Source organism: Scyliorhinus canicula, chromosome 5 (assembly GCF_902713615.1).
Source record: "Scyliorhinus canicula chromosome 5, sScyCan1.1, whole genome shotgun sequence".
Classification (NCBI taxonomy): Eukaryota; Metazoa; Chordata; class Chondrichthyes; order Carcharhiniformes; family Scyliorhinidae; genus Scyliorhinus; species Scyliorhinus canicula.
Genome location: NC_052150.1, coordinates 96,467,870 through 96,489,340, shown reverse-complemented (window position 1 = coordinate 96,489,340; position 21,471 = coordinate 96,467,870).

Here is a 21,471-nt window from a genome sequence, read left to right as displayed (position 1 = left end):
CGTAGAAAACATTGAAGTGGGGCGCCTGTCAACGGATTCTGATTAAAAGCCATCGGCCAAAAGCTATTTCTCTGTTCCTCTCTCCACAGATACTGCCAGGCCTGCTGAGTATTTCCAGCACTTTCTTCTTTTCTACCTAATAATAATGACCTGTTTAAATGATGATCTCAGAGTTTCGCACACACCTTTTGTTGGCAGCTTCTCAAAAGAAATGTGTCATGTTGTACCACATGGTGCTATAACGGGTTCAGAGTGCTGTGACAAATTAGAAAACTTGCAGAAGAACAAATCAAAACACAGGTATCTGCTGCTGAAACCAATGATTATCTCAACTTCATCCACGGCAGTCACTAGTACCACAGAGGCAAGTGGATTAATGAAGTTCATTGAGCATATTGGATCTTCTCATTGTAATTTGTAATGAGTCTTTAATCATAACTTACTTACTTCCACCACCTTGTGATGATGAATCGTTTTTTTTATATATGCAAAAGGTTTGCAACAGCCCTTTTAACAACAACAAACTGCATTTATATGGCAACTTTAATGTACAAACCATCCCAAGCTGAGTGGGCAATGAGTAGGGATTAGGAGCAAAGTAACGGAGTGAGCAAAGAAAGACATCTCAAAGAGATAAGTTCTGAGGAGGCCTTAGAAGGTGGGGAACACTAAGACAAGGCAGATGGGTTTAGGCAGATCTGCAGAGTACAGGTTTGTGGTGGCTGAAAGCTTTGACAAAGAGTCATCCAACCTCGAAACGTCAGCTCCCTTTTCTCTCCACAGATGCTGTCAAACCTGCTGATATTTTCCAGTATTTTCTGTTTTGGTTGTTGAACATAGATACAAAATTGGCTGAGTATTAGGAAACAGGGTAGTGGTTAAAGGATGTTTTTCATGTTGGAGGAAGGTTTGTAGTGGAGTTCCCCGGGAGTCGATGTTAGGATCCTTGCTAATATATATTAACCATCTAGACTTTGGTGTTTGGGGCACAATTTCAAAATTTGAAGATGATATGAAAGTTGGAAACATTGTGAACAGTGGGGATGATAGTGTAGAACTTCAAAATGACATCAAAGGGTCAGTAGAATGGATAGAGTAGTGGCAGATGAAATTTAATGCAGAGGAGTGTGAAGTGATTCATTTTGTAGAAAGAACATGGAGAGAAGAGGCAGCACGGTGGCGCAATGGTTAACACAGCTGCCTCACGGCGCTGAGGTCCAAGGTTCGATCTTGGCTCTGGGTCACTGTCCGTGTGGAGTTTGCACATTCTCCCCGTGTTTGCATGGGTTTCATCTCCAAAACCCAAAAGATGTGCAGGGTAGGTTGACTGGCCACACTAAATTGCACTTTAATTGGAAAAAATTAATTGGGTGCTTTAAATGTATTAAAAAAAAGAAGAACATGGAGAGACTATATCAAATAAAGGGGAAATTGTAAAGGGTATGCTGGAGCAGAGAGACCAGGCTGCATAAGCACATTTGTGACTAAAATTTATAGGGCAGGTTGAGCAGTTAATAAAACATAAAGCATCCTGGACTTTATCAATCCTGGACTTTATCAATAGAGGCAGAGTACAAAAGTAAGGCAGTTATGTTAAACTACATAAAACTCTGGTTCAGCCTCAAATGTGTCCTGTTCTGGGCAGCACACATTAGGCAGATGGTGGGAACTGAGGCACTAGCATTGGGAAGGCTGCAGATGAAGCAAATGTAACGTCAAGAGATCTACAAACAAGAAAGGAGATTTTGAAACCACGGCATTTTGAGGATGGCAGGGGCTTGAGTTAAAAATTGAGGCTGGGTGGGAAATTGCCACTTAAGGACCTCAAATGGGATAAGAACGGGTTTCCTGTCTGAGACCTTGCCTGTCCCAGTGTAAATGTGCTGCAAGGTTGGGTGGGCATGACCCTGTGGGGGGGGAGTCCCGTCCCTGCAATTTCACACTCCCCCCTGCCTAAAAACCCATCCGAGGAGGAGTGGGGGTGTGTAAAATTCTGGTCTTGATGAAGGTTTCAGTGGAAGTGAAGTAAGGACGGAGACAGGTGATATTAAGATTCTTAGGTTCATGATGCACCATCAATTGGACTCGAGTCATGAAGTAGTTCCAAACAACAGGCTTTAATACACTAGATGTGTGCCCGGCAGTAGACGTACAGAGAAAGGCCGACTGCCAGCCGGTACGGGTTCTTATACCCCGCCTCGTAGGTGGAGCTACCAACCTCTCAGCCAATCGGCGGGTAGTCACATGACTAGCCTCAGCCAGCCAATTGGCAGAGAGGCACATGACTTGCCTGGGCCAATGGGCAGCGAGTCTTCTGCACCAATGGCAGCATGGTTCTAAGGTACCGTAGAGGGACAGCCAATGTGAGAAACCATTGGAGGAGGTGCACTTTCTATCGCTGACATGCTAAAACCAAAGCAATCAAAGGGCAGGGCAGTATCACAGAGGTGCATCATAAAAGTAAGGAAATTAAATAGTGGACTAGATTAAAGATCAATGGAGGTCAATGAGGATCGATGTGACATGTGCTGCGGTGACAGTAACACAGGATATTGGTGTTGATTTTAACTAAGGCAGCCTTGGGTCACAGGCCGGTTTTGTTACGGGATTGCTATTTGCCCGGAATTATCTACCTCTCCCACTGCAAGGGATGGTGTGAAGGTAAAAACACAATAAACGGATATGATGATTGCATTTTCAAAAACACTCATGTTTATCGTGCAAAAAGTGCACTATGAAATATGCACTATTTTCTTTCCTTCAACATTCAGAAAATCCATTTCGCTTTTTTAAAAAAACTCGTCTTACTTCATAATCATTGCTTAATGTTACTTGTGCTTTACTCGTTCTAACATTCTAGAAATGAAGCTTAACCATTGAACCCAATGTTGGGGGACCCGTGCAGTATTTGCAATGCTGGATTGCCTGATACGCCAACCGATAGATTGCATGTCACTCAAATCCACTCAGAATAATTGGTGATATTTCCTCAGTTAGCAGACAGCTCACGAAATAAAGCACTACATGGTGTGGCACTGTGCCAGTTGTCGTGCCATGCAGGAATGGAATGATTAATGCTTGGTGACTCAGCCAGCCTGGATGGTGCCTCTTCCTGCTCAGACATAAAACATAGTTTCAGCATTGTCGTGCCCGAGTTGAAAGGGATGTGTGCTGGCATCCATCTTGTGAGATGGGAGAAAACAAAAAATCCTCTTTTTACAATTCAGCTTTCAAATACCCTCATCATTTATCCCTCATTATAAAGAGAATGTGGAATAGCTTCTCACCAGAAGCGACGACTGCTGTGTTGTTAACTGCTTTTAAAACAGCTAGAGAAATACCTGGTTAGGAACAGGATTGAAGATTACAAACATAAGCACAGGCTATCGAATTTTCCAGTGACACTGTGCTCCTTGTTCCCATTCAGTCTCTGCGGAATAGAGCTGATCAGGACTGAGAGATGTGGGATGTCGGGTTTGGTTCATGTTCTAGAAATTTTCATTCAATTATCTGGAGGTTGAGGAAAAATTCCACAACTTGTTCAGATGATTGAATCGATTCTTGATTCAGTAGATGGGGAGGAAGTGGGCAGAGGGAGGGGCTGCAAGTTCAAAACATCTATGGGGTTTGTTTATTAATAATCTTTATTGTCACAAGTAGGCTTACATTAACACTGCAATGAAGTTACTGTGAAAATCCTCTAGTTGCCACATTCTGATGCCTGCTCAGGGAAACAGAGGGAGAATTTAAAATGTCCAAATTTCCTAACAACACGGGCGGAATTCTCTGCTCCCCACGTGGCGTGGGAGAATCGTGGGAGGGCCTCCCAACATTCCCCCCCCCCCCCCCCCCCCCCGGCGCCCCCAGCGATTCTCCCCCCTCCGCTCGGAAAAAATCGGCGCTCGCCGTTTTTCACGGAAAACGGCGATTCTCCAAGCCCGATGGGCCGAGCGGCCGGCCCTTCATGCCCGTTTCACCACGGCAGCAACCACACCTGGTCGCTGCATTTGTGAAACGGGTGCCAGATGCCCGTTTGGGGCATCTAGGGGCCCGATTTGGACGGGAGCACCGCGGCTGTGCTCGGGAAGGGACAGGCCCGCGATCGGTGCCCACCAATCGTCGGGCCAGCATCCAAAATGGACGCACTCTTTCCTCTCCGCCGCCCGGCAAGATCAAGCCGCCATGTCTTGCCGGGCAGCGGTGGAGAAAGACGGCACCGCGCATGCGCGGGTTTGTGCCGTCTGCGCGATGAAGTCATCCGCGCATGAACGGATTGGAACCGGCAACCCGCTCATGTGCGGATGACTTCACATTCTCGGCGCGACAAGGTCGCGGCAGGGAAAGACGGAGGCCCGCTCCTAGCCCCCCGGGTGGGAGTGAATTATGTGCGGGGAGTGGGCTCCGAGGCCGTCGTGAACCTCGGCCGAGTTCACGACGGCCTTCACGAATTCAGCCCCCTGCAGAGAATTCCGCCCCACATCTTTCGGGACCTGTGTGAGGAAACCGGAGCACCCGGAAAAAACCCACGCAGACACGGGGAGAACATGCAGACTCCGCACAGGCAGCGACCCAAGCCTGGAATCGAACCTGGGACCCTGGCTCTGTGAAGTATCAGTGCTAACCACTGTGCTATCGTACCGCCCAATGGTGTCAGATGGTGTTAACTGTTCCTCAATTTCTTATTTTTCTTGGCCATGTAGATGAACGCAACATTTTCTGTGTGCTACTGTTTGATCATGTGGGCAAAGGGCAGCATTTAGCCATCTCCACTGGTCCTAGCAGCAGAAAACAGGGATCCTGCTGAGAATGGGGTTGGGAATGGGAGAAGGTGTGGAGGAGGGAGGTGGGCCGGGGGGTGGGGGGGGGGGGTTGGTGGTGGGGCGAGATACCAGGGTGAAATCAGCAAGAGTCCCATTCCAGTTATCTCCGAGTGACTGGGACAAGGGCAATTCTACTGATCAATGGGAGAACAGATTGATGAAATGCTGTATTGTCCTTTTCAACAATGGTATCCAGAGCCATGATGATCAAAAGTATGTCAAAGTTCGCTCACCCACAAATGGGTGTGAAATGAATCACACACTTGACATTTAAATATTCACAAAGTTGTAATTGTTTGGTTCTCTGAATACTACAGCTCTGAAAAATATTTATTTTGGTTGCATAATGGTGATGCAATATCTTGTGAAATCTGTAAATGTTTCTATGGTGAAAATACAGTATCATAATATATAATTACTGGTAATGTACCCTTCCTATCAAACATAACAACATGCCTGGACAAACTGGATGTTGATAACCTCACAATATTTTTGCTCAGTGACAATGAATACCACATACATCGTGACCACGGCTGGCAGCTCTCCAATCACCTGCTGATATTAGTTCATCCTCCACAGCTGCCAGTTTAACAAAGACTTGATCCTGCTGCCAGTTTCAACAGGAGAATGTGCTTTTTGAAGCCAATTTTCAAATGCAGAAAATCTTAATTTCTTGAGCGTGTGATGTTACTCCAGAGAGGGAGCTACCTGCACACAGAAATTTAGCCTCAATCCGGGACGATGTAGATGCCAAGTTCAGCCAGTACCAACTGTGATTGGTGTTCATGTAATCATTGTAATTGTTTTAAAATACACCTCCATTATACAGAGTGACAGGAGGTATTTCATATATGGATATGCAGTTTAGTCAGCTAATTGCAAAACATATTTTGTATGTAAATGGTATGTGGGCGAAGGTACTAACGTAATGATTTAATCCATCAAATGACATCATAAGTCATAAAATCAAGTTGTTTCTAAGCATTGCTTGTATCTTCAAAATTAATTTTTACTGTGTGTTAACTTTTGTCAATTCATAAATTTAGATTTAAAAATACACAAATAGCCTTTGATTCTTTGCATTCATAAATGCAAATCAGAAATTAGTCTATTTCACTTTTATCAGTTAAATAGTTTGGCATTATAGCTACAGAATAATAACCATGTAGCCCGGAGGAATATGTGCAATAAGGGAATTATTTTGCACTTGCAATGCAAAGTAACAAAACAGTTAATAACAACTCTGTTTTAACTGGAATTGGTTTTATCTTACACTTTATTTGTATCATTTTGTGAATAACTTTAAAATGCCCACTTAGTGTTAATAAAAGGGGTGACCAGTTCCTACAAACTGTGAAATTCAATAGTTGCCATCACTGAACTAAAGATACTGCCACCAGGGTGATCATATCGAAAGGATCAAAGTAGGAGTCTGTGCTACGGGTAGGGAATCCCAGCAACGATGTATGTCTAGGGCTTGCAGTTTTCCAGCCAGTAATAGTCTGTAAGTCATGGGCAATGGACAGCCAAATTTCTGATACGCATGTCTGGCAGTTTAGACTCATAAAATGACCCTTTGCATCTGTCCATTCTCCACCAAGTGTTGTATTATTGATGTATAAGAATTGTGCTGTTGAAAACTAGACTTAGTGTTAAATTAATTATAACATATACACATGAACTGTGTGTTTTCTCAATAAACAATTGTTGACTATTACTCAGTAATATTGCTGCAACTATGCAACAAAAGCTCAGTGTGGACATCATCACACATCAAATGCAGGGAGATTCTTGCCTGATGATGTCTGTTATGACATCTGCCACGAGCAAACAGAGAGGCTACATCCCAGTGATTTTAAGACAGTAATCTCATCTCAGGGTTCAGTTGAGAGTTATAATTATCATCAAATCATGTCCAAGTATCCATGAATTCCTATTATGAAAGACTACATCATTAATATTGGGTTAAACATTCAATTTACTTTATGAAAGTGGAAGAATGCCGCTAGTGCATTTGTATCGTGATAAACAATTTTATATTTGTATTTTCCTCAGTGAAATTAAGATTGTGATTTGAATAAATGTAAGATTGGCACAGTGGTTAGCACTGCTGCCTCACAGCGCCAGGGACCCAGGTTCAATTCCTGCCTTGGGTGACTGTGTGGAGTTTGCATGGTCTCCCCTTGTCTGTGTGGATTTCCTCCGGCTGCTCTGGTTTCCTCCCACAGTCCAAAGATGTGCAGGTGAGGTGAATTGGCCATGCTAAATTGCCCCTTAGTGTCCAAAGATGTACAGGTTAGGCTAAGGGGTTATTGGGATAGGACAGGGAAATGGGCTTGTGTGGAGTACTCGATGGGCCGAATGATCTCCTTCTGCACTGTAGGGGTTCCATGATTCAATGATGAGGTGAAATTGGTCTCCAGTGGTATGGGGGATAGTGAATCGACAACATGGTTTACACTCTGCTTGATTTTCTTTTCTATTGGCTTCAACCAAATTAAATGTTAGACATGGTACAAAACAGGCTGCTAATTTGCCGTTGCCTGTTTTGCACTACCACCAAAGACCAATTTCACCAAAGACCTCAGTGTGTGGCTTTTTGTTAATTTTTTATGTGCTTGACCTAGTGAGAAAGCGTGAAGGATTTTCAAATCTTTGGAGCAGTTAAATATCTGAAGTAGCCTCAGGAACAAATCTCACAGATACAGTAAATTCTTGATAAAGCAAAACAAAACACCGGCAAGGATTCTCCGAGCCCGCGCCGTGTCGGAGAATCGGCGGTGACACGGAAAATTCCCGCCATGCCGCTCCGATGCTGAGACGTGATTCTCCGGCAACCGGAGAATCGGCGCCAGTCGCGCCTGCGCAGTCGACGTGGCGACAGTCGGGAGCCGCTGAAAGAGGCCCCCACGGCGATTCTCCGCGGTCGGCTGGCCGAATTCCCGCCGAGTCCCGTCGGCATAGTTCCAACCTGGTACCAGCCGGCGGGAGCTTGGGCCCATGGCTTCGGTGGCCGCCCTGGTGAGGGGGGGGGGGGGATCAGACTCTGGGGGGAGGCCAGCACGACATCCAGGCCTGCGATCGGGGGCTACTGATCGGCGGGCGCCCACGATCTGGAGGGGCATTCCTCCTTCTGCGCGGGTCCGCTGCAGGGCTCCACCATGTTATGTGATGTCAGCGAGGAAACCATGCGCATGCGCCGGTGTGGAAACGGCCACCGTGCACATGCGCCGGCACGTAAACAGCCGCCGCGCGCATGCACGGACCCACGCCGGCAGTGCAGGGCCGCATATTGGCGCCAGACCTGCGTTGTGCACTCTGGCGCCCTGCTGACTCCCTGAGAGCTATTGAATCACTGGGCCAGGAGGCCCATTGACGCTGGCGTGAAACACTCCGGCGTCAACACTTACCCAGAATTTCGGAGATCAAGCATCCGGAAACCTCATCTGAAAATTGCAGTGTAAAATAGAAAAGATACAATACAACCAGGAAATCAATGTTCTTTGGAGGTATCCTGCAGCTTATATTGCATATACAAAGATAAGGGCAGGAAAACGTGGATAGGAAAAAAACATCAGATTCTGAATGGAGGGATAAGTCTAAGATTTGAAATAGATGGGTTTATGTTTCCAGTGTCAATGTCACATCAGAACATAACTAAATTGTCACATTTGCTTGTTTAACAACAGTCATTACTCACAGGTTGTGAACTGTTTTTGGAAGTCCTTGGACTATGAAACCTGCTACATGAATGCAGGCTCTTTCATACATGTAAGGAAACAATGTTCTTGATTGAAGAGGGAGATAAGCAAAAGGTGTTATTTTATTATGACAACACAACACAAAAATGACCCAATGATAGATTTTATCTCAATTTGCATTATTCTGTCATGCCAATGGAAACTTATTTGCTAAAGATTGTTTTATGAAGTGGGTGCCATTTTCCTTCTATGGATTCAATTTTAAACATCCAGACACAAATTTGACTGTGTATCCATTACACCCACATGGAAGCATTGAATGATGTGTTGGGTAAGCTGGGTCTGCGAGGACTGCGTTTACTGCAGTGATGAAAGAGACAGGCTTCCAACACTTGAAGAAATGCAACTCGATTTTATTGAACTCTTAACTATCATACATGCTTTAACTGTGGGTTGACACTATGTTGACTTGACTGGAGACCTGAGGCTAACCTGACCAGACTATTGGGCATTGAGAGCCTTTTTCCTCAGATGGTGATGTCCAGCACGAGGGGACATAGCATTAAATTGAGGGGAGGTAGATATAGGACAGATGTCAAAGGTAGGTTCTTTACTCAGAGAGTAGTAAGGGCGTGGAATGCCCTGCCTGCAACAGTAGTGGACTCGCCAACACTAAATGCATTCAAATGGTCATTGGATTGGCATATGGTCGATAAGGGAATAGTGTAGAGGGACTTTAGAGGGGTTTCACAGGTCGGCGCAACATCGAGGGCCGAAGTGCCTGTACTGCGCTGTAATGTTCTATGTTCTAATGTTCTATGTTCTATCTTACTACCACATGATATTTGTTCTAGTTGCTGCTCACAAGCTCTGACTGTCTCAGAGGCTGGATCCCGAGAGAGTGGGAAAACTGGTGCCCTCTGGCTTTATAGTGGTCGTGTCCTGTCTGGTGATTGGCTGCTGTGTTCTGTGTGTTCACTGGTCATCCTGTGTGTCAATCACTGCCTGTCTGTGCACCATCATATACCTGGATGTATATTATGACGCTGAATATTTTAGTTAAGCACTGGAAAGTTTGCTGACTGTATTCTAAGAAGACCCAAACCATTTTCAGGTCGTTGGCAGTGAAAGTAGGGAGGCGGAGGGGATGTTCAGTGCTAAGGCACACTCTGCTGAGAAGAGTGAGGGAGTTTTGATTACACAGGAGCCGGCAGTGGGGCTTGGAATGCCTCTCCTGGCTCCACTTAAATTTACCCAAAACAGGTGAAGTATATTTTTGGAGCAGTCGTACCTTTCAGGGCTGCTAGTATAGGCTGCCCACTGTTCGGTACAAATGGACGGAGCTTGCAAGTAAACAGTCTTCTTATTTACTCTTCAAAATTGCAGTGGGTAAAGAGCCCCCATTGCCATATATAAATAACCTGTTTACCTCTTTGTGCACAGCAAGGTCTTACAAACACAAATTAATCTGTTTTTGGTGGTGGATGTGGGACATTGGGCAAACTGCCTGCTCTTCTTCAAAATAATTCCATGTAATCCTTTACAGCTACCTCAAACATGCTGAAAGGGTCTCCGTTCAGCATCTCATCAGGGTGGCCAATACCCCTGACAATACCACATTGTGTTAAATCATCAACCTGGATTGTGTACTTCAAGCCCAGGGATTTGAACTTGAATGCTCAAGCGTCATGGCTCAGAGATGAGAAAATGTTTAAATGGACCAAACTAGCACTTGAGATGAAGATAGTGCACTTTCCAAATGGAGAGTTTGATGAAATGTAAGTTTCAACATTTCATAGGTCTTGTTTTGTTATGATCTTGACGAAGCATAAGCTGCTTCCTTGATGTACACTCTGACAAAGGAAGGTTCAGACTTGGAGATAGCTTTAACACCTTTATTAAACTGTTAACAATTCTCCTACTTGGATTCAACTCTCCTGTTAATCCTGCTGTAGTTACTCAGACTAACTTACCAGTCTGCTACAAACCACGTGGTGGGTGTGATGTGTTTCAATCAACCCTGTCTGTACTCATTAAGTGTCTCCACTGAAAATTACACTCCTTTCCAAATGTATTAGGGGACAGCATAGGTCAGTGTTCTGATGGTGCGGTTGCTTGACTCGGCTAGGTTTGAACAACAGACTGTTCCTCTTCAGGAACCTCTGACCTGGCATTCCTTACAATGTCCCAGGGGTTGCACAATCTCTCTCAATACAGTTTAGATATGTGAAAAGTTGTTAGAAAATTAATCCGAGGAGTGATGTTGTGTTACCAGTCCAGTAATCCATGGGTCCAGGTTCATACTCTGGGTACGTGCATCCTCATTGTTCCCTGGCAGCTGGTGGAATTTACATTTAATAAATAAATCTGTGAAGGTGACCATGATGACTATTATCGATGATCATTAAAAACTCATCCAGTTCACTCATGTCCTTTCGGGAAGGAAATTGAGCATCCTTGCTTAGTCTGGCCTCCATGTGACTCCAGACACCCAGCAATGTGGTTGTCATAATATACACATCAGTATATAATGGTGCAGACACACACTGACTGACACACTGCAAGACCAATCAACACACACAACACAGCAGCCAATCACCAGTTAGGGCACGCTCACTATAAAGCCAGAGGGCACTAGTTTTCCCGCTCATTCGGGATGCAGCCTCTGAGAAGGACAGAGCTCACAGCTAGTAGCACAAACCTTCACCATGTGCTAACAGTTTAGACTGGTCAGGATAGGCAAAGGTCTTCAGTTAATCTAACATAGTGTCGACCCATAGTGCAAGTATGTTCAACAGTTCCTAGCTTAATAAAATAGTGTTGTACTATTACAAGTGTTGGTAGCCTGTCTATGTTACTGCTAAGGTAAATGCAGTCTCCACAGATCCAGAGTACCCAACACATCAGTGGTTAACTCTATTATTACTCTGAAACGACCGAGCAAGCCACTCAGTTCAAGGGCAACCAACTCTCACATCCTGTAAAAGGTAGTGTTAACTCTGTGTGTGTCTTGACTGCCCATTGGTCGAGTCCTATCTTACTGGCCTATTGGTTGAATGTCTGTGTGTCATGTCTCTGGTGCTCCCTCTAGTGTTTATCTAGTCTAAGTGTATTTACATTAACCCCTTGTGTATTTACAGTGATGCATATCACCACAGGTCTCATTTGACTTACCTTGGTAATGAATAGTGCACAAATTGTATCTGCCTTTCGCAATTGTAAGTGATCAGGGATCCAACTCGGTGTCTTTTCCTTCATACAGCTGAAGAATGGAAAATTAGTTGCGGTTCTATGACAAATAAAAATCTTTGCTTTAAAATAAAGATAGCTCAGCTGGTTTATTCAGTTTAGCAGTTGGACCATGCAAATTCAGATAGTCTATGGTTTTACACCTGATCTATGTCGAGTTAGCTGACTTTAGCTGAGCTGATGGTCAGATGCTCTCAAATAATGATAAGGAAACAATTTGTCTGTCCCTGTGTGCCTTTCAAAACCTTAGGATGTTCCAGAGCACTTCACAACCAAGAGATGATATTCTTCAGGGAAGAACCAGCCATCCTTATTCATTCAGGCCATATAGATGTGTATAGCTCAACACATATCTTATATGACCTGAAATAGTCGCTCAAACTGATACAGTGGTTAAAGAAGAAGGCCCACCACTACATTTTCAGGGTTAGTTGGGAAATAATACCAGCTTAACATTTGGAGAGATATAAGCATGGGTGCAACTTGATTTGCAAGGTTTTAAAATGAACAAAGCTTTTTATTATTATTCATTCATGGGAAGTCAGCATCGCTGCCTAGGCCAACAGTTGTCCACACCCAATCTTTATTGAGGAGGTGGCGGTGAGCCACTTTCTTGAATCACTGCAATCCACCTTGCAAAGGTACACCAAACGTGCTATTAGAATCATAGATTCTCTACAGTGCAGAAGGAGGCCATTCAACCCATCAAGACTACACTGACCCTCCCTGAGGAAGGGAGTGCCCAGACAGTGAAGGAACAGCAATATAGTTCCAAGTGAGGATGATGTATGGCTTGAAGGGGAACTTGCAGGTAGTGATATTCCTATTGATCTGCTGCCCTTGTCCTTCTAAGTGATAGAAGTCATGGGTTTGGAAAATGATTTCAAAGGATCTTTGGTAAGTTGTTGCTGTGCACCTTGTAGATGGTACATACTGCTGCCACTGTATGCCGGGGGTGCTAATCAAGTGAACTGTTTTGTCCTGGATGGTGTTGAACTTCTTGAATGTTGTTGGAGGCAAGCACATCCAAGCAAGTGGAGAACATTCCATCATATGCCTGACCTGTGCCTTGTAGAAGGCGGAAAGGCTTTGGGGACACACTGCAGAATAACTAGCATGTGACCCCTCCTTGTTGCCACAATATTTAAATGGCTAGTCCAGCTAAGTTTCTGATCAATGTTAACCTCAAAGATGTTGATGGTGGGGGAATACAGTGATGGTAATGCCGTCGTTTGTCAAAGGGAGATGGTTAGATTCCAACTTATTGGAGATGGTAATTACTTGACACTTGTGTGGCGCGGATGTTACTTGCCATTCATCAGCCCAAGCCTGAATATTATCCAGGTCTTCCTGCATATGGGCATGGACTGCTTCAGTGTCTGAGGAGTTATGAATTGTATCAGTGAACATTCCTACTTATGACCTAATGATGGAAGGAAGATCATCCATGAAGCAGCTGAAGATGACTGACCCTCGGGCACGTAACATTTTGCACACTTAATGCATCAGAAACTGTATTGGTTAGTTAGTTTTCTTCCTTGTCCGGGGTGGGACATTACACCATCAGAAATTGTATTGCTGTTTGGAAATTTCTGCTTTAGAGAGCTGTTTCAAATGATTAATATAGAGGTGAGAACAAGCAGAAAGCACTTCACAATAGTAAGATGGCATATGAAGCTTGAGTGCCATCTACTGTGAGAAACAGGCGTTACACTTAGTCACAATATAAATTTATAGCCAGAGCTTGCAAATTGACTTCTGTTTCCTACTGTAAATTGCACAACTTTACTATGCAACTGTTCAGAATTTTTCCAGATCTGGAAAAAGTGTGATTCTCGAACCTACACATGAACATTCCAACATTTATAAAGTAGCTAAAAACTATGAAGTTGAATTTAACCTTACCAGTTTAGTGAAATCTAGATGGTATAGAAGTTAAAATGGAGTCCCTGCCAATGTCTTAAGTGAAAGTCAGAATCTTACATTTTAACCTTGGTTTTATGAGCAGTGTCAGAGTTGAGGGGGGTGTTCTTCTTTAAATATGCAGAAAGGTATCTGATGACACAATTGGGCCTCCAACAACCATTCCAACTCAGACCTGTGTGGGGAAGCTGCTACAGCATTCCCATCAGACGAGCTGCAACTGGAAAAGGATCGGAAGCTTATCCCCTGGAATCAACAATACTACATGAACTTCTCAACAATAAGAAACATCAGGGCCACAATTTAGTGGCCTCGCCAGCCATATGTGCAAATCCCGTGAAGGCTGCGAAATCTTGCATGAGGCAATAAATAGGATTTGCACCAGCGAGAATTCCGTATGTAATCTTCCCAGCCCCCCTCTGTTAAAGCAATCAAGTTCATGCCCAGGAAGGGCGTGAGCCTTATTCGCATATATTCTAATATATTTCAATATCATTAGCGGGCTTTACACCACTGCTTCCGCCCTCATCGTATCTTCCCACCTAGCCGACCTGATGTCACATCGGCACGAATCACTACTGGCTTCCATTTTTGAAAGCCAATCCTGATGAATAAGTCAGGGCGTACAGATAAGTATAGCCCCCAGGCGGTGAGGGACATGTCCTGCCACTGCCCTCTGGCAGTGCAAGACTGGCACTGCCGGGCTCCCCTCTGAGAGATGGGAGCTGATGTCTGTGAGGGAACATGCACCGATGCCTGTGAGGGGGATGTGATGCCTGTGAGGATGTATGTCCCTAACGCCTGTAAGGGGGAGGGTGTGATTCCCGTGAGGAGGTGCGTCCCTGCTGCCTGTGGGAGGAGGGGGGGAGGAGTGTGATGCCAGTGAGGAGGTATCCCCCTATCACTGTTGGGGATGGGGTGGTGCCTATGAGGAGGTACACCCCCAATGTCTGTCATTGGTGCGATGTCTGTGAGGAGATAGGCCCTTGATGCCTGTGAGTTGGGGTGCGGTGCCTGTGAGGATATATGTCCCGAATGCCTGTGGGGGAGTGTGTGATTCCCGTGAGCAGGTGCATCCCTGATGTCTGTCTAGGGGGGGAGGGGAGTGCGATGCCTGTGAGGAGGTATCCTCCTGATACCTGTGAGGGGGTGCGTGATGCCCATGAGGATGTACGTCCCTGATGCCTGTCGAGGGGGTAGGGGGGAGTCGTTTGCCTGTGAGGAGATAAGCCTCCTATGCCTGTTTGGGGTGGGGTGGTGCCTGTGAGAAGGTACACACCTGGATTCTCCCCTATCCGGCGGGGCGTGCCATAACGGGGCCTAGGAGTGGCGTGAACCACTCGGCGTCGGGCCGCCCGGAAGGTACGGCATCCTCCGCACCTTCAGGGGCTAGGCCTGCGCCAGCGGCGTTGGTGCCGCGCTAACCGGCGCTGAAGGGCTTCCGCTGGCCGGCGTGAGTTGGCGCATGCGCGGGAGCGCCAGCGTGTGCTGGCGTGATCCCAGTGCATGCGCAGGGGGGTTGTCTGCGCCGGCCATGGCGGACGTTTACAGCAGCCGGCACGGAGGTAAAGAGTGCCCCCATGGCACAGGCCCGCCCGTGGATCGATGGGCCCCGATCGTGGGCCAGGCCACTGTGGGGGCATCCCGGGGCCAGAACCGGACGCGTACCCCCGAGGACTCCGCAGTCCGCCCGCAGAGCCAGATCCCGCCGGTAAGGACCTTGTTTGATTTACACCGGCGTGACTGGCCGAAAACAGGCGGCTACTCGGCCCATTGCGGAGCGGGGGGTTGCCGGGAAGGGGGGGGGGGGGCGGCACTGCCAACGGCCCCCAACAGGCGCAACACGATTCCCGCCCCTGCCAAAAAACCGGCGCCAGAGAATCCAGCAGCCGGCGTTGGGGGGTCGGGCGGGATCCACGCCATCCCCCGGCCCTGCGGGGGTCGGAGAATCCCGCCCCTGATCAGCCATGATCCTACAGAATGGCGGAACAGATTCAAAGGGTTGAATGGCCTACTCCTGCTCCTAAGTACGATCTTCCTGTGTTCAAAATAGTCTTTGAAATTGCAAACACTGATATTTTCCAACTCATTGACACAGCACGCTATTTTTTTCCAAAATTAAAAGAGGAGGGTACTTAAAGAGCTTGACAGCTCCAGAGACCTTATCCACCCATAACACACTTTCATGTCTACTCTTAAAAAACATGAATCAGATACTTCTGGAAAGGGACCTCACGCAAAGAAAGGTTGGGATTTATTTAAACTCAGCAATGAGTCCAGTTGACCCTGCTGAGTTTAGGTTCCCCCCATGTGTGATCTTTCCCCGACCAGCAAAAATAGGGTCCATTGGCAATGGTAGCGGGACTTCCAGAGCCAGGGTCCTGGTGCCATTTTGGTTAAGACACAGAGTCTCCATGACACGGTGAAAATCTGGGCCTCAATTTGGGTTCACCCAAGGCCACTCAGCTCCTGATCTCATGACATCCTTGGTCCTAACATGGACAATCTAGCTGGACTCAAGAGGTGAGGTAAGAGAGACTGCCATTGACATTTGACCACGTGTGGCATCAAGAAGCTGTAGCAAAAATAAAGTCACTGAGAATCAGGATGAAAAATTTCCACCGGTTGAGTCTTAAGTAGCACAAAAGAAGATGTTTGTGCTTGTTGCAGTTCAATCACTCAATTCCAGGACATCGCTACAAGAGTTCCTCAGGGTAATGTCCTAGCCATCTTCAACTACTTTGTCAAAGACCTTCCCTCCATCATAAAGTAGGATACAATCTGGGCAGTATTGTATACCATTGAGGATACAATCTGGGCAGTATTGTATACCATTGAGGATACAATCTGGGCAGTATTGTATACCATTGAGGATACAATCTGGGCAGTAATGTATACCATTGAGGATACAATCTGGGCAGTATTGTATACCATTGAGGATACAATCTGGGCAGTATTGTTTACTATTGAGTATACAATCTGGGCAGTATTGTATACCATTGAGGATACAATCTGGGCAGTATTGTTTACTATTGAGGATACAATCTGGGCAGTATTTATATACCATTGAAGATACAATCTGGGCAGTATTTATATACCATTGAAGATACAATCTGGGCAGTATTTATATACCATTGAAGATACAATCTGGGCAGTATTTATATACCATTGAGGATACAATCTGGGCAGTATTTATATACCATTGAAGATACAATCTGGGCAGTATTTATATACCATTGAAGATACAATCTGGGCAGTATTTATATACCATTGAAGATACAATCTGGGCAGTATCGTATACCATTGAGGATACAATCTGGGCAGTATTTATATACCATTGAGGATGCAAACCAAGGGCACAATGTTCCCAAAATTCATCTTGAGTGTCAGGTTCAGACTGAAAACCAGCAATTATCTCTCCACGGTACAGCCCTGTTTTCTGTCCATATTTTGTGGTTCCACCCTCCCCCACCACCACCACCACCTCCCGCCTCACAGGCATCAAGGGGGTACCTCCTCACAGGCAGCACCCATCCTCACAGGCATCAAGGGCATATCTCCTCACAGACATTGCAACACTGACAGACATCAGGGGCGGGATTCTCTGACCCCCTGCCGGGCCGGAGAATCGGCGGGACGGGGCGTGAAGCCGGCCGTGGCACCCTGACGATCCGGCGGCAGTTTTTCGGCAGGGGCAGGAATCGCATTGCGGCGGTTGGGGGCGTTGATTCTTCACCCTACGATGGGGCGAATGGCCGCCCGTTTTCGGCCGATCCCGCTGGCGTAAATTAGATCAGGTCCTTACCGGCGGGACCTGGGTCTGTGGGCGGCCTGCGTAGTCCTTGGGGTGGGGCGGGGGCGTAGGGGGATCTGGCTCCGGGGGGGAGCCCGACGCCGGAGTGGTTCACGCCACTCCTCGGCGCTGGTACGTCCATTCCCGCCGGTTAGGGTCGAATTCCGCCCCTCATTCTTAAACTTTGCCCCCTGGTTCTAGTCTCGCCCACAAGTGGTATCATCTTCCCAGTGTTTACCCTGTCAAATCCACTCAGAATTTTACATGTTTTAATATGGTCACCTCTCATTCTTCTAAACTTCAATGGGCATTGGCCCAACGTGTTCAACCTTTCTTCATAAGGTAAGCCCCTCATCCCAGGAATGAGTTGAGTGAACCTTCTCTGCACTGCTTTTAATACAATTACATTTCTTTCAAATAAGGAGACCTAAACCGTACCCAGTATAATGGATGTGGTCTTACCGAGACCCTATTCAGCTCCAGTACAACTTCCCTCCTTTACTTTTCCATTCCCCATTCACTACATGCCAACATCCCTTTTGTCTTCCTAATCACTTGCTGTACCTGCATACTGACATTTTATGATTCATGTAATGGACACCCAGATCTCCCCCGTACCGTTGAGTTCTTCAATCTCTCTGTATTTAAAAAATATATATTTTTATTCTCCTCCTTTTTCACATTTTCTCCCAAATTTACACCCGCCAACAATAAACAATAATCAGTAACGAATGCAATGTCAATCCCATATCAATAACAACGATCCCATCGTCCCACCAAACCCCCAGACAACTGCCCGCATGTTAACATAAACAAATAACAAAAAGGAATCAGGAATCACCCATAGTCACCATTAGCACATACAGTCCCCCTCCCCAACTCTCCCAACACCCCCCCCCCCCCCCCCACCTTGATGTTCGACGAAAATCAATTCTCGAAAGTGCCGAATGAATAACGGCCATTAATTGTTGAACCCCTCCATCCTTCCCCTCAGTTCAAATTTGACCTTTGGAGGAGTCAAGAATTCCAGCAGGTTCCCCTGCCACGCCAGGGCACAGGGTGGAGAGGTTGATCTCCGTCTCAACAGGATCCGCCTTTGGGCGATGAACGAGGCGAAGGCTACAACATCTGTCTCCGTGCCTGTTTCCAACCCCGGCTGGTCCGACACCCCAAATATGGCCTCTCGAGGCCCGGTTCCAGCTTCACGTGCACCACTTTAGAGATTACCCTAAAAACCTCCTTCCAGTAATCCTCCAGCTTCGGAAAGGACCAAATCATATGAACATGGTTTGCACCCCCCCCCCCCCCCCCCCCCCCCCCCCCTCCCCCCCACTCCCGGCAACATTCATACTCATCTTCTACCTCCTCAAAGAGTCGGTTCACCCTCGCCTTTGTGAGGTGCACTCTATATACCACCTTCAGCTGTATCAGCCCCAACCTCGCGAGGTGGGGGCTTTCACCCTCCGGAGCACCTCACACCAGAACCCCTCCTCCACACCCTCTCCCTACTCTTCCTCCCACTTTGCCTTGATAATCTCCCTGCATTTTAATAGTATACTGTTTGCCTAATCTTTGTGCCGCAGTGGACAAGTTCGCATTTCTCACATTATGCTCCAACTGTTATTTTCTTGTCCACTCACTTAACCAGTCTGAATCCCTTTGCAGAATTTCTATCTACTCTTGACAACTTACTTTCCCACCTACCTAGGCGTCATGGGCAAATTTTACCACCATACATTCAGTTCCTTCATCCAAATCATTGATGTAGATTGTAAATAGGTGAGGTCCCAGCTCCAATCCCTGTTGCAGTCCACCTATTACAACTTGCCAATCCTCCCCAAAAGACTCATTTAGCTCTACTCTTTGCTTTCTGTTAGCTTACCAATTTTTTTACCCATGCTAATATGTTACCGCCTACACCATGTAATCTTATCTTGTGTGGTCTTTGATGTGACACCTTATCAAATGCCTTCTGGAATTTAAAGTACACCACATCTACCCTTTGATTCATCTTGTTTAATATTTCCTCAAAAAACTCTAATAAATTAGTTAAATAAAATTTCTCTTAACAAATCCATGCTGTGATCAAAATACGATTTTCTAAGAAGCCTGCTATAACTTCCTCAATGTTAATTATAGCAATTGTAGTAATGTCCGATGTTAGTGGCCTGTAGATAGCTGTGTTCTCTTGTTTCTTGAATAAAGGTGGAACATTATCTATTTTCCAATCCACTGGAATCTTTCAGAATTTAAAGAATTTTGGAAGATTATAACCAATGCATTTATTATCTCTGCAGCCACTTCCTTTAAACCCTTGATTCAGACCATTCGGTCCTGGGGACTTACCAGGTTTTAGGTCTAATAGTTTCCCCAGAAACCTTTCCCCAGTGATAGTGACTGTCTTAGGTTCCTCCATCCTGCCACCTCTTGATTTTCAAGTATACTTAGGATGTTCTCTAAGTCTCCAACAGCGAAGCCAGACTCAAAATACCTGTTCAAGTCTCTGCGGTTCCTTGTTTTCAATGATCAATTCCACAGACTCAGTTCCCCATGATCATTGTCACCTAGACCCTCCTTTGCTATATTTTAAAAACATATTTGTAGATGAGTTGTGGGCATCGCTGGCAAGGCTGGCATTTGTCACCCACTCGTAATTGCCTTTGAATTGAATGACCTACCAGGCCATTTCAGAGGGCAGTTAAGAGTCAACCACAATACAATGGATCTGGAGTCATGGCAGGTAGGCCAAAAGAGGTAAGGATGGCAAACTTTCTTCTCTAAAGGACATTGGTGAACCAGTTAGGTTTTTATGACAATTAATTATAGTTTTCATGGTCACCATTACTGAGACGAGCTTTCACTTCCAGATTTTATTCATTAAATTTATGTTCCACCAGCTGCCAGTGCTGAATCTCTGGGCTACAGGTCCAGTCACATTATCAAAACACCACTCCCTGCCCCAAGGAATTGATTAATCCTTTCTCATTGCCCATTACCAGCTCCAGGATAGCCTGCTCCATGCTGACACTAGAAGGTGTTGCTCTCAGAAATTGTCCCAAAAATCCCAAATATTCTCTATGAACTCACATTCTGGGTTAACTTTGCCAATCTGATTCACCCAATCTACGTGTAGATTAAAGTCATCCATGATTATTGTGGTACCTTTCTTACATGACCCATTTCCTGCTTGTATACCCTATCTTGACTTGTAACTACTAATAGGTGGCCGATAAACTACTCCCACAAGTAACGACTGTAAAGACTGTGAACTCTGTCCTCCACCTTCACTCCATTTTTATTTCTATCGATTTATTTTCATTTCTTCCATGCCACTACTAGCACCCTTCTTGGCCTTCATCACCCCCATCTGTAGTCCCTTTGACTTTCTGTCCACGACATCTTTGTCAATCCCCACCTATCGCTGGCCCTCTATCCAGCCTCACTGCCCCCCACTCCCCCCCCCCCCACTATAGTATAAATCTACCCTATCTCCAGTTCTCTCCAGCTTTGACAAAGAGTCATCCAGACTCCAAATGTTAGCTCCCTTCTCTCTCTCCACAGATGCTGTCAGACCTGCTGAGATTGCGCAGTATTTTCTGTTTTTGTCCCATAAGGAACCTCTTACTTTTACTATTTATTTTCTTTATCCAAACTGACTCGACCTTGTGCCACGGTAGCATGGTGGTTAGCATCAATGCTTCACAGCTCCAGGGTCCTAGGTTCGATTCCCGGCTGGGTCATTGTCTGTGTGGAGTCTGCACGTCCTCCCCGTGTGTGCGTGGGTTTCCTCCGGGTGCTCCGGTTTCCTCCCACAGTCCAAAGATGTGCGGGTTAGGTGGATTGGCCATGCTAAATTGCCCGCAGTGTAAGGTTAATGGGGGGATTGTTGGGTTACGGGTATACGGATTACGTGGGTTTAAGTAGGGTGATCATTGCTCGGCACAACATCGAGGGCCGAAGGGCCTGTTCTGTGCTGTACTGTTCT